We start from the raw sequence: 11995 nt of genomic DNA on the forward strand, positions 1-11995 counted from the left end.
TTGTGATTAAATGTTTGTTAAAATTCCCGTAGTCTGCCGTTAGCCCAACCATGAGTTTAATTTTTCTCCTGTACAAGCTCAGTATTACAGAGCTTCTCTTAAAACATGCCTTTGGTATCATTAGCTTGCTATGTTTTTGTTTTTGGATCATAGTCCCATATTCTACATGTTACCTACTGATTCTGTTTTGTATTTTTGATTTAACATCACCTTAGTGATGATGATGGTTAGGACAGGTTCTTGTCTAATAAAACAAGTCATCGCATCTATCCTGATGAGCCTGTCTGTTTGAGCATTGACATTAGTTCTTGAATGCCCAGTAACTGACAACAGGTTTATCCTGTTGCTGTCCTCTAGTTTCTCGAGGGTTTCATGGCATTCTGCAACAATCTTTGATCTCACTGCAGGGGCTAACAGAAGTTTCAAAGCTGCATTGCTGCCTGAATAGATTTAGATTCTATCTTCTTTGTAGCACTCAAGCAAATTCTCCTCCAGACACACCCTAATACCAGATATTTCTGCCTGGAATACTGTGACTAGGTTGTGACATACAATAAACCATCTGGAACATGTATATTCACAAATTTATGATCTTATGGTTTCTTTGATCTTACTTGAAATGTTTTAAACTCAGACTGTATATGTTGTACTAACACAATTATAAAATTTTCTCTGACACATATAAAATTAATTTATCTAAAAAATTCACACTGGAAAAATACATTTAAAATCTGACACTTAATACTAAACTCATTCAACAAGCTAAACAATGCATAATTAAAAAGAGAAATACAAAAAACAATTAGTTTATAAATATCTTGCAAAATCAAACCCCTGTGATCAAAAAATAAATTTCATTAAATTACTGTACTACAGGAAAGATAAATTTTTGTTTATGTGAATATATGTTATCAAAATTGTTCTGTTGTGCTGTTGAGTGAATTCCATTTTCTATAAACTACACTCCTGGAAATGGAAAAAAGAACACATTGACACCGGTGTGTCAGACCCACCATACTTGCTCTGGACACTGTGAGGGGGCTGTACAAGCAATGATCACACGCACGGCACAGCGGACACACCAGGAACCGCGGTGTTGGCCGTCGAATGGCGCTAGCTGCGCAGCATTTGTGCACCGCCGCCGTCACTGTCAGCCAGTTTGCTGTGGCATACGGAGCTCCATCGCAGTCTTTAACACTGGTAGCATGCCGCGACAGTGTGGACGTGAACCGTATGTGCAGTTGACGGACTTTGAGCGAGGGCATATAGTGGGCATGCGGGAGGCCGGGTGGATGTACCGCCGAATTGCTCAACACGTGGGGCGTGAGGTCTCCACAGTACATCGATGTTGTCGCCAGTGGTCGGCGGAAGGTGCACGTGCCCGTCGACCTGGGACCGGACCGCAGCGACGCACGGATGCACGCCAAGACCGTAGGATCCTACGCAGTGCCGTAGGGGACCGCACCGCCACTTCCCAGCAAATTAGGGACACTGTTGCTCCTGGGGTATCGGCGAGGACCATTCGCAACCATCTCCATGAAGCTGGGCTACGGTCCCGCACACCGTTAGGCCGTCTTCCGCTCACGCCCCAACATCGTGCAGCCCGCCTCCAGTGGTGTCGCGACAGGCGTGAATGGAGGGACGAATGGAGACGTGTCGTCTTCAGCGATGAGAGTCGCTTCTGCCTTGGTGCCAATGATGGTCGTATGCGTGTTTGGCGCCGTGCAGGTGAGCGCCACAATCAGGACTGCATACGACCGAGGCACACAGGGCCAAAACCCGGCATCATGGTGTGGGGAGCGATCTCCTACACTGGCCGTACACCACTGGTGATCGTCGAGGGGACACTGAATAGTGCACGGTACATCCAAACCGTCATCGAACCCATCGTTCTACCATTCCTAGACCGGCAAGGGAACTTGCTGTTCCAACAGGACAATGCACGTCCGCATGTATCCCGTGCCACCCAACGTGCTCTAGAAGGTGTAAGTCAACTACCCTGGCCAGCAATATCTCTGGATCTGTCCCCCATTGAGCATGTTTGGGACTGGATGAAGCGTCGTCTCACGCGGTCTGCACGTCCAGCACGAACGCTGGTCCAACTGAGGCGCCAGGTGGAAATGGCATGGCAAGCCGTTCCACAGGACTACATCCAGCATCTCTACGATCGTCTCCATGGGAGAATAGCAGCCTGCATTGCTGCGAAAGGTGGATATACACTGTACTAGTGCCGACATTGTGCATGCTCTGTTGCCTGTGTCTATGTGCCTGTGGTTCTGTCAGTGTGATCGTGTGATGTATCTGACCCCAGGAATGTGTCAATAATGTTTCCCCTTCCTGGGACAATGAATTCACGGTGTTCTTATTTCAATTTCCAGGAGTGTATTTTTGAGTTAAGGTTCTGTCTTTCAATCTTAATATGAATATATATAAAAACAAAGATGAGGTGACTTACCGAACGAAAGCGCTGGCAGGTCGATAGACACACAAACAAACACATACATACACACAAAATTCAAGCTTTCGCAACAAACTGTTGCCTCATCAGGAAAGAGGGAAGGAGAGGGGAAGATGAAAGGAAGTGGGTTTTAAGGGAGAGGGTAAGGAGTCATTCCAATCCCGGGAGCGGAAAGACTTACCTTAGGGGGAAAAAAGGACAGGTATACACTCGCACACACGCACCTATCCATCCACACATACAGACACAAGCAGACATATTTAAAGACCTGTCTGCTTGTGTCTGTATGTGTGGATGTATAGGTGCGTGTGTGCGAGTGTATACCTGTCCTTTTTTCCCCCTAAGGTAAGTCTTTCCACTCCCGGGATTGGAATGACTCCTTACCCTCTCCCTTAAAACCCACTTCCTTTCGTCTTCCCCTCTCCTTCCCTCTTTCCTGATGAGGCAACAGTTTGTTGCGAAAGCTTGAATTTTGTGTGTATGTTTGTGTTTGTTTGTGTGTCTATCGACCTGCCAGCGCTTTCGTTCGGTAAGTCACCTCATCTTTGTTTTTATATATAATTTTTCCCATGTGGAATGTTTCCCTCTATTATATTGATATCATTAATATGAATATATCTTTATTGATATACTTTGGATTGATGTTAACAGGGTGTCAGTTGATTGTATGTTGTCTGGCGGGAAGGAAGGAAGGAAGGGCATGACAACCTGCAGGGTTTCCAGACCTACAAGAGAACCTGGCTTCCAGACAGAAGAAATTCAAGCAATGGATTGAAGGAGATCCTCAAAAACCAAACGAGTAATTTTTCTTTAAAATTATCACTAGACTTGGCCAGTATTTAATTACTCCATGAACAATTATTACAATTAACAGTCATCCATTGTTCATAACAAAGGAGGTTGTTAAAAGCTTCCCTAGAGAGACTGCACTTTCTACTCATTGATGTATCCCACACACCCTGGCTCGAGTGTCTTCATCTGTTTTTGACTCTTCAATAAAGCAGACTATGTCTCCTACGTAGTGTTGTGGTTCATTCTTCCACTGCTCCCTACTTCCTGTTCTTACAATGAAGGGTTTATTGAAGCAGCTGGAAGTTATTGTATGGTTGGCTGGCATTTCCCCGACCATTTCTACATGCAGCATACTCAGTATTTTGGTGTGAGATTCTGGATTTGAAGGTGTATTGCTAAAACCCACCTCAATAGTGAAGAAGATATAGAGAGCAATTTCCTGAAAGTGTAGTGCTTTTTCCACCTTAACAGCAAGTTGTTGAAGTGCTGCTTCACATGGCTTGCCTGATTGTTATGCTTGTTGGTTTACATATAGAGGAACGTTAAGTATCCTTCTTTCCATACTGTGCACATTAACCAATTTCTCTAATTCCTTTAAAAGAAAGGAGGACAGCCTGCTCAGTATCATATCCTTGCCACTGGCCTGCTCAATTCTCCCTGGTTTTGAAATGAGAACAACAAGCATTAGGATTGATTCGTGCTGCTAGGCTAAAGCTGTACAGCCTACATAGAAGTGTAATTAAACAGTCCTCTGATCACTGAAGTAGAGCTCAAAAGATTTCACCTGAGCCTGGTGACTAGATTTTACCTGTAAAAAAAGTGCCTCACAGGGATTGTCTCCTGTTCTGTGTTGTCTGCCAGAGTGCACTAAAGGAAATGAGTCTTGAGGAGCACATCCAGCATCTAATTTGTGGTTCTTCTATACCCACCATCCACCTTGTTTGTTCTTAGAGCATGTCCTGGATTTCTTTGTATTATGGTGAGAATTTTGTGAAGTCCAGCACATCTTCCCCCTCCTCAAAGAATACCTTCCAGGATGATTATTTCACCTGCATAATCACAGGGCTGTACCTGGGACTTTCCAATATTTTGCCCATTGTCGTTTCCTTCTTGCAAGATGACAGTCTTCTCACCTGCTTCCTTTGCATTTCCAGGTTATTGTTCATGGAAGGTACATTTCTGTTTGTCAGTTTCTCAGTTATTGGGCAGTTTTGTAAGTGTGGGGCTATAATGGCAGATGTCACAGCTTTTGACATTTCCTCAATATCTAATGGATTCCTTATCGAATTTCTGACTTCAGATAAGGGTGAGCTGATGACTTTTCTTTTGTGTTTGAGTCCCAGTCTGTTTCCCTTGGATCACTAGGGCACTGTCTGTTTGTCACCCATTTCAACCTCAAAATCAATTTAGGTGTGATCAGATAAGGGTGGCTCCATCACCACATCCTCCTGTTTGACCATTAGGATGGGCCCAAAATTTATGTCAAATACTTCTTCTCTTCTTATTTCCTAAATGTAAGTTTGTCACCCCCATTCATGATCTCTAGTTTGCTTTTGAGTTAAAATCCAGTAAGATACTCACCTCTGCTATTGCTGTTGCTGCTTCTTCACACCAGATTGTGGAACTGATATCATAATCAACCAGCAGTTGTTCATTCAGCTGTGAGCAGTTCTTCTCATTTCCTGGGGAGGAGTGCTGACCCCACAAGAAAGGTAATCTGAGGCCAATACACTTACCATCATGCTTCCTTCCTCATGCTGTTTTGTTCTGATTGTTAGTAAGTACCTGGAATGAAAGTCCACCATTAGCATGCATGTTCTGGAGTTCTTTAGATTATTAGCATCAATCAATTTATCTTCCTTTCCTCCAAGGCATGAAACATCCCCATTATATTGATAGGATTCCTGGACCAGCTCCACATGCACCTCATGTCTTCCCAGAAGCTGACTCATGGTGGCAGTTGCCCATTTACTGTGTTGCAGGTTTATCTGCACTTGCAGTCTCCATCTTGCTACCATGGTCACTTATGATATTTGTAATTAGCCTGATGGTAACCTGTAAGAACCCTAAGTGCCATTTCAGGTCATGTTCCTGCATTGCCTTCAAGGAATTTTCCCCTCGACTTCCACCACAAGCATTTAGCATCATTTTAGTTATAGTGGATCAAAGCCAGTTACCAAAAAGATCTCTTTGGCAAAATATTCAGCTTCTTTACAAGAAAACTATGAACTGAACAATCAAATGATTTTGTTCAACCACAGAAAATACCAGTTGGAAATATTTTGTCATTTAAATAATGGGTAATATGATTTGAAAAAAAAAATAAAGTTTTCTATGGGATAACACTTCTGAAATCAAAACCAAGACTGCATGAGCATCTTATTTTGAAAGAGGTATGTTATGATTCTTGTGCATATAATCTATTCCACAATCTTCAAGGAGGAGATAAATAGTAAGACAAGACAGTAATCATTAATATCTTACTACCATTTTTGTAAAGGCGTTTCACAATAGCATATTTCAGTCTGTTTAAAACTGCGATCTTTGATAGTGAGGTAATTGCTTACGTGACTGAACACACTGCTGTATTTGTGAATAACAAGATTTTAGTACATATTTTGAAGAGAGATTATATACAACATGAGATCTTTTGTATTCAATGAAATTAATTGCATTTCCAGTTTACTTGTAAGAATATGAAGTGATTGCAATTTGCCTGTACATATATGGAATTGCTTCTTGCACACGTTCTTTTGTTTTATTCCTAGGACTGCTCATGCCAATCTTATGAGCTAGTTCTGAGAAGTGATTATTAAAAAAGTTGGATTCCTGATTGCTATCATTTATTACTTCACTGTTTTCTTTAATACCAAAGTTTTGAAGTCTCCTAAATTATGTCTTGATTTCTCTTTTAAATGTTGCTCATATAGATTTAATTTTATTACCTCAAACCTTAATTTCAGACAATATACAGAGGCTTACTGGCAGAGTAAAATTGTATGCCAGACTGATACTCAAATCAGGAATCTTTGACTGACTATTGCTCTATTAACTGAGCTATCCAAACATTATTCAAGACCCTTAGAGATTCAATAACTCAGTGATTAGAGCACTTGTTTGCAAAAGGCAATGATACCAGGTTCAAGTTCTGCTCCATCACACAATTTTAGTCTACCAGGAAGTTTCAAATCTGAGTCCACTTTGTTCCAGAGTGAAATTTCATTCAGGAAGTCTCCTAAACAATGGCTTAGTCATTTCTCTGTAATATCCTTTCTTCCAGGGCTGCTAGTCCTGCAAGGTATATAGAAGAACTCTTGTGGAGCTTGGGAGATATGAGAATAGGAGGAATAAAACAACAGAATGTATGCAAGAAGCAATTCCACAAATGTACAGGCAAATTACAGTCTACCTTCCAAAGAAACTGGGAATGCAATTAACCCCCTTGAATACAAAAGCTCTCATGTTGTTGATAATATCTGTTCAAAAAAGTAATAAAATCTTGTTATTTACAAATACGGCAATGTTTTCAGTCATATAAGTAAGTATCCCATTATAAAGAGCACAGTTATAAACAGTGTGGAATATGCTGCTGTGACAACCCTTTACAAAAATGGTAGTAAGATAGACATTAATGAATACTGTCTAGTCATACTGCTTATCTCCTCCTTGAAGGTTTTGGAAAAGGAATCACAGAACACTTCTTTCTAAATAAGATGCTCACTCAGTCTTTGTTTTGATTTCAAAAGTCTTATCTCACAGAACACATTTTTTTTTTTCAAATCAAGTTATCAAAGAGAGTATTTCTTGTAGGAACTAAGTCCTATATGACTTATTGGTTGAATGTAATCCAGTTTGGCCTTAAATCAAATGTGTCAACAGGAAAAGCAATAGGAAATCTGTCAGGTATTGTATATGATGGTGCTGAAAAGAGAGATGCTACATTTTCTACATTTACAGACCTGGTGTCACTGAAGACTATATTAATAAAATTATATGTCACTATGACACAAGAGATAAGGCATTGTGTTTATTTGGGGCCTACCTACCTGACAGGCTACATTACATATATGCAAATAACTGGATGTCACAATCACTGAAAATAAAATGTGTAACACCAGAGGAGTTGGTTCTTTGATCCTTTTTCTTCATTGTTTATATACATTATTTCCGAAGTCATATACTGTGTGAGAATGTACTGCATGCAACAACATCACTGATAACAACAGATGAAAGAATGCAAGAGACATCGTGAAAACAGTGGCAATTGGCTCTGAATAATGGAGAGTGTGAAGCCATCTACATAAGTACCAGTACTAAAAGAAACCCATTAATTATTGGTCACAGAATAAGTCAAATAAATTTAAACACTGCAAATTCCACTAAGTACTTAGGGACTACAATCACAAATAACTTAAAATGGAACAATTATGAATATAATGTTGTGCAGGGTTGTTGGTAGGTGGTATTTTGCCATCCTATGCAAGAACTGAAAAATGACAACCCCTCTTTGCCACTAATCCCCACATCCTTCCCCCCCCACCCCACACTTCACCGCCACTAACATACAATGATACAACAATGCAAATCTCCTATTATACTTTTAGTGATTAAACTGAGGTGGCCAGTAGTTCTCTCTTCATTTTCTGGAGACAGTTCTCAATTTTCATGCTTTCTCTTCAATTCCTTTAAAACTGCCTGTGGACAACAAATGTCCCCAGTTCCCTATTTTTTGTTCTCATTTTCTGAAATTTCCCAAAATAACTGAAATAGGAACAATTTTAAACTAGAACTCAGATTAATATACCAGTGCAACCAAATTTAGTGTCAATCCCTAACTTTTTTTGCTGCAGAATCCTTGAACATATCTCAGTTCGAATACAATAAATCTTCTTGAGACTGAGAAGCTTATTTGCACCAATCAGCAAGGTTTTAGAACGCATCACTAGTGAAAAAACTCAGCTTTCCCTTTTCTCATACATTTTTACTAATAACGTGACAGTGGTTTCCCATACCTAACTCATAATACGAGTTATGTATGGGAAACTATTGATACGTATTTCTCTGATAATAGTGACATTCGAGAAGATTCCTAAAAACGCATTGTTATTATATAGGCCCTCTACTGAATGCACTACAAAGAACAAAATCGACAATAAAAGTTCCATATACATAGGAGGGCTGTCCAGAAAGTAAGTTCCTATTGATCGCCAGACGGAAACCGCAGTGAAAATCAGATATGTTTTACTTGTAACAGTTAGCTACATCTTCCAGCTACTTCTCTACGTAGTCGCCGTTCTGACTTAGACATTTTTGTAGCGTTGTACCAACTTCCCAAAACCCTTATCATAGAAGGCAGCCGCCAGTGCTTTCCGCGATTCTCTACGCTAGCCTACAGCTCGCTGTCTGTGCCAAAATGTTGTCTTCATAGCCAGTGGTTCATGCGAGCAGAGATGAAACTCAGAGGGAGACATTACGGGCTGTATTGTGGGTAATCAAACATTGGCAATTGAAAACGATGCAGGAGCATCTTCATTGCCCCTGCAGAATATGGCTATGAGTTGTCTCGAAGAAGAAACTGCACGACAGTTATGTAATGTTGGCTGCATAGCTTCAGGCAAAATTTCGCTCCAGGCCCTCGTACTCGGCGGGAGACAATATTGTTCTATGTATCTTTATGTGCTCCCTGTGAGATCAGAAATGAGAAGAGCGACGTGATGCTATCTAGGGCCGTACTAGAGACACTGGCCAACACACCTGTGCAAAACTTTATCGGATTTTCATAGTCATTTCCATTTCGCGACCGATCGGAACTTACTTTCTGGACACCACTCGTAAATTGCCAGATGATGTCGTCATTGGAAAGTCGCCATTATACATATTGGCTTGTCGCTTTCACAGTAGGTATTTGTTCACACTCCATCGAAGTGAACATCCAGGCAGGGAATGTTCTCGGAACAATCGAAGCACATATATAAGGGAAGCAGAGTCGCTGCCAGGTAGTCAGTTTGAAATGCTGCAATTGTCGCGACAACTTGGAAATGATAAAAAGAGAACAACTGCGATTATTGGCTAATACCACGGACTTCAATCAGTGTTGTGCTTAGTGACATTAGAAATACGTGGAGTGTGACCATGTGTGTTTTAGTGCCAAGTGTACGGTATTAATGTTACATTTTTCAGTGAGAATAAATTTTCGAGAATAACTGGCATCTAATTTACCTACGTCGTGCAATACAATAAAATGAATCGTTATGTAATAAGAAAAAGAAAAGTAGAAACATCTGAAGATTTCAGTCACCATTTAGCCGCAAAAACATTACCCGATGTACAGGCAGAGCCCAGCACTTCGTCGAAACTTCCACACCAAAGTTTATCGACTAATTCCTTTAATGCCACGGATATTGACAATTATTTGAATATATCAGTGTCAGGAAATATTGGTGATGATATAAAACACAAGCTTCTCACAGTTCCAAGGAAACCTGAAAAAGATTGTGTTTTTCCTAGTTCCTGGGGACGCGTTGAACGCAGACATGTGCAAGATAATCACATTGAACAGTATCCATGGGCGGTATTCTGACAAGTTAAAAAGGGACTTCTTTGCATTAACTGTTCAGTTTTTGTGAATAATAAAATGGTTGGAGGAAATACATCCATTATCGCCAAGAAACTCGTTACTGAACCATTAACAACGTTTGCCAAACTTACTGCTAAATATGGTGACCTCGAGACCCACTCTCAGCTCAAGTACCACGTTGAAGCGCCAACAGAAGCAACATTATTTTGGGCGACACTAGACAACCGCGAACTTGAGGCTATCAATCAGTTGTGAAGACAGAGAATGGAAAGCATTAGGGAAAACAGAGACCGTCATGTACCAATAATAAAAAATACCATATTTCATGGAAAGCAAAATATTCCTTTGCGAGGGCATAGATATGATTGGAGTCTATCAGAAAATGAAAATGTTTGTGAAACTATAGCTGGCAAAGGGGAAACTTTAGAGCTCTTCTAAGATTTCAGATTGACGCTGGAGACTTGCAACTAAAACATCACCTTGACACCACTAAAGCGAACGCCACTTACGTGAGTAAAACCACGTGTAACGAACTTATTTCATGCTGTGAACAGTGATGTTATCGAGATACTGGAGGGAATCAAAGATTCTCGTTACTACAGTATAATCTTTGATGAGACTACGGACATGGCGCACGATGCCCAACCGAGTTTAGCTGCAAGATATGTTAATGGTGACGGCAAATTACACGAAATATTTTTGGGTTTCCTTGACATCCATAAAGGCAATGATTGTAGTGGAAACATTGACGATGAACCTCAAGAGAGTCAAGATGAAGAGCGTAGCGTTATTGGTGAAGTATTGAGGTACTACGATTCTAAGGACAGTGAAAAGCCTTTCTCTGTCACTGGAGAACTGTATGAGTACGTGCTATAAGTTGGAAATTTGTGGTAAGATCTTATGGGACCAAACTGCTGAGGTCATCGGTCCCTAAGCTAACACACAACTTACTGTAAACGCTAGGGGCAACACACACACCCACGCCTGAGACCACGCGGTTGGAATATAGGCTGTGATGGTTGCTCAGATAATATGTCAGAATTGGAAGGAGCAGTGGCTACAACAAAAAACAAAGCTATCAACGCGCAAGTAGCGCCGTGTCGAAGTCATCAGCTCAACCTCGCTGTCTCTCGCAATTGCAGAGTTGCAAGTGTGAGAAACTCACTTGGTACTATTGAAGAAGTAATATCGTTCTTTACTGTGTCTAGCAAGCGGTTCGCAACATTGATGAGTAACCTAAAACACTCGCTGCAGTCACATTGTCAAACAAGAAGGATTGAGCTACATGATTTTGTTATTCAATTCGCAGCTGATCTCGGAACAGTTTGCAAAGTTCTTAATGAAATACAGTGTTGGACAGAACAACGACTGCCAAAGCCAATATTCTCTTTCTAGCTCTCTCTAATTGCGAGTTTATTATCTCTCTGTTTATACTGAGTGGCATTACGAGCATAACGTATAGTATCCACTCGACAAAATCTTTCAAGACACAAGCCTGAACGGCGCGATGGCAAAAGCAAAATTAGATTCGACGCTCAAGGTGTACGGCGGCGTGAGAGCTAATGCTGATAGCCACTTTGCTCGTACTGTTGAAGAGGCGAATGCGAAGGCAGTTATGGAAGAGTTAAACGTGGAGATGAGTGTTCCTAATCTTACAAGCAGACAAAGACACAGGGAAAACTGCGATCATAATGATTATGCTATGATATGTTGGAAAAGAACTGTCTTTATTCCAACACTGCTGAAGAAAATAATTATCAATTAAAATTCAACATACTTCCGCCCCCGCAACTACTGAAACTTGACGGTAATGATCTGGCACATAAATTGAATCAGTGCTTAACATAACTACCGTTCTTTGAAGAAGAATCACTCTTTGTGATTAAAAAAAAGAGAGACTAATGGGAGAGATTCTTCAATACAAGTAAATGAGCATAAACGCCTTTAATTATCGTGATTCTGTTATGCAAGCGTTGTCTGTTGGTCCTAAACCCGACTATCCTACTTTGCATACGCTGTACAAAATATTTGCTAGTCTACCTGCATCTATTGCTACAGTAGAAAGAAATTTTTCAATATCGCGGCGTAAAAATACATGGCTGAGGTCGACAACGAAGTAGGATCGACTTAATGGCTTAACTCTGTTGACCACTCACCCTGACATTGAT

The sequence above is a fragment of the Schistocerca serialis genome, chromosome 1, assembly GCF_023864345.2.
Source record: "Schistocerca serialis cubense isolate TAMUIC-IGC-003099 chromosome 1, iqSchSeri2.2, whole genome shotgun sequence".
Lineage (NCBI taxonomy): Eukaryota > Metazoa > Arthropoda > Insecta > Orthoptera > Acrididae > Schistocerca > Schistocerca serialis.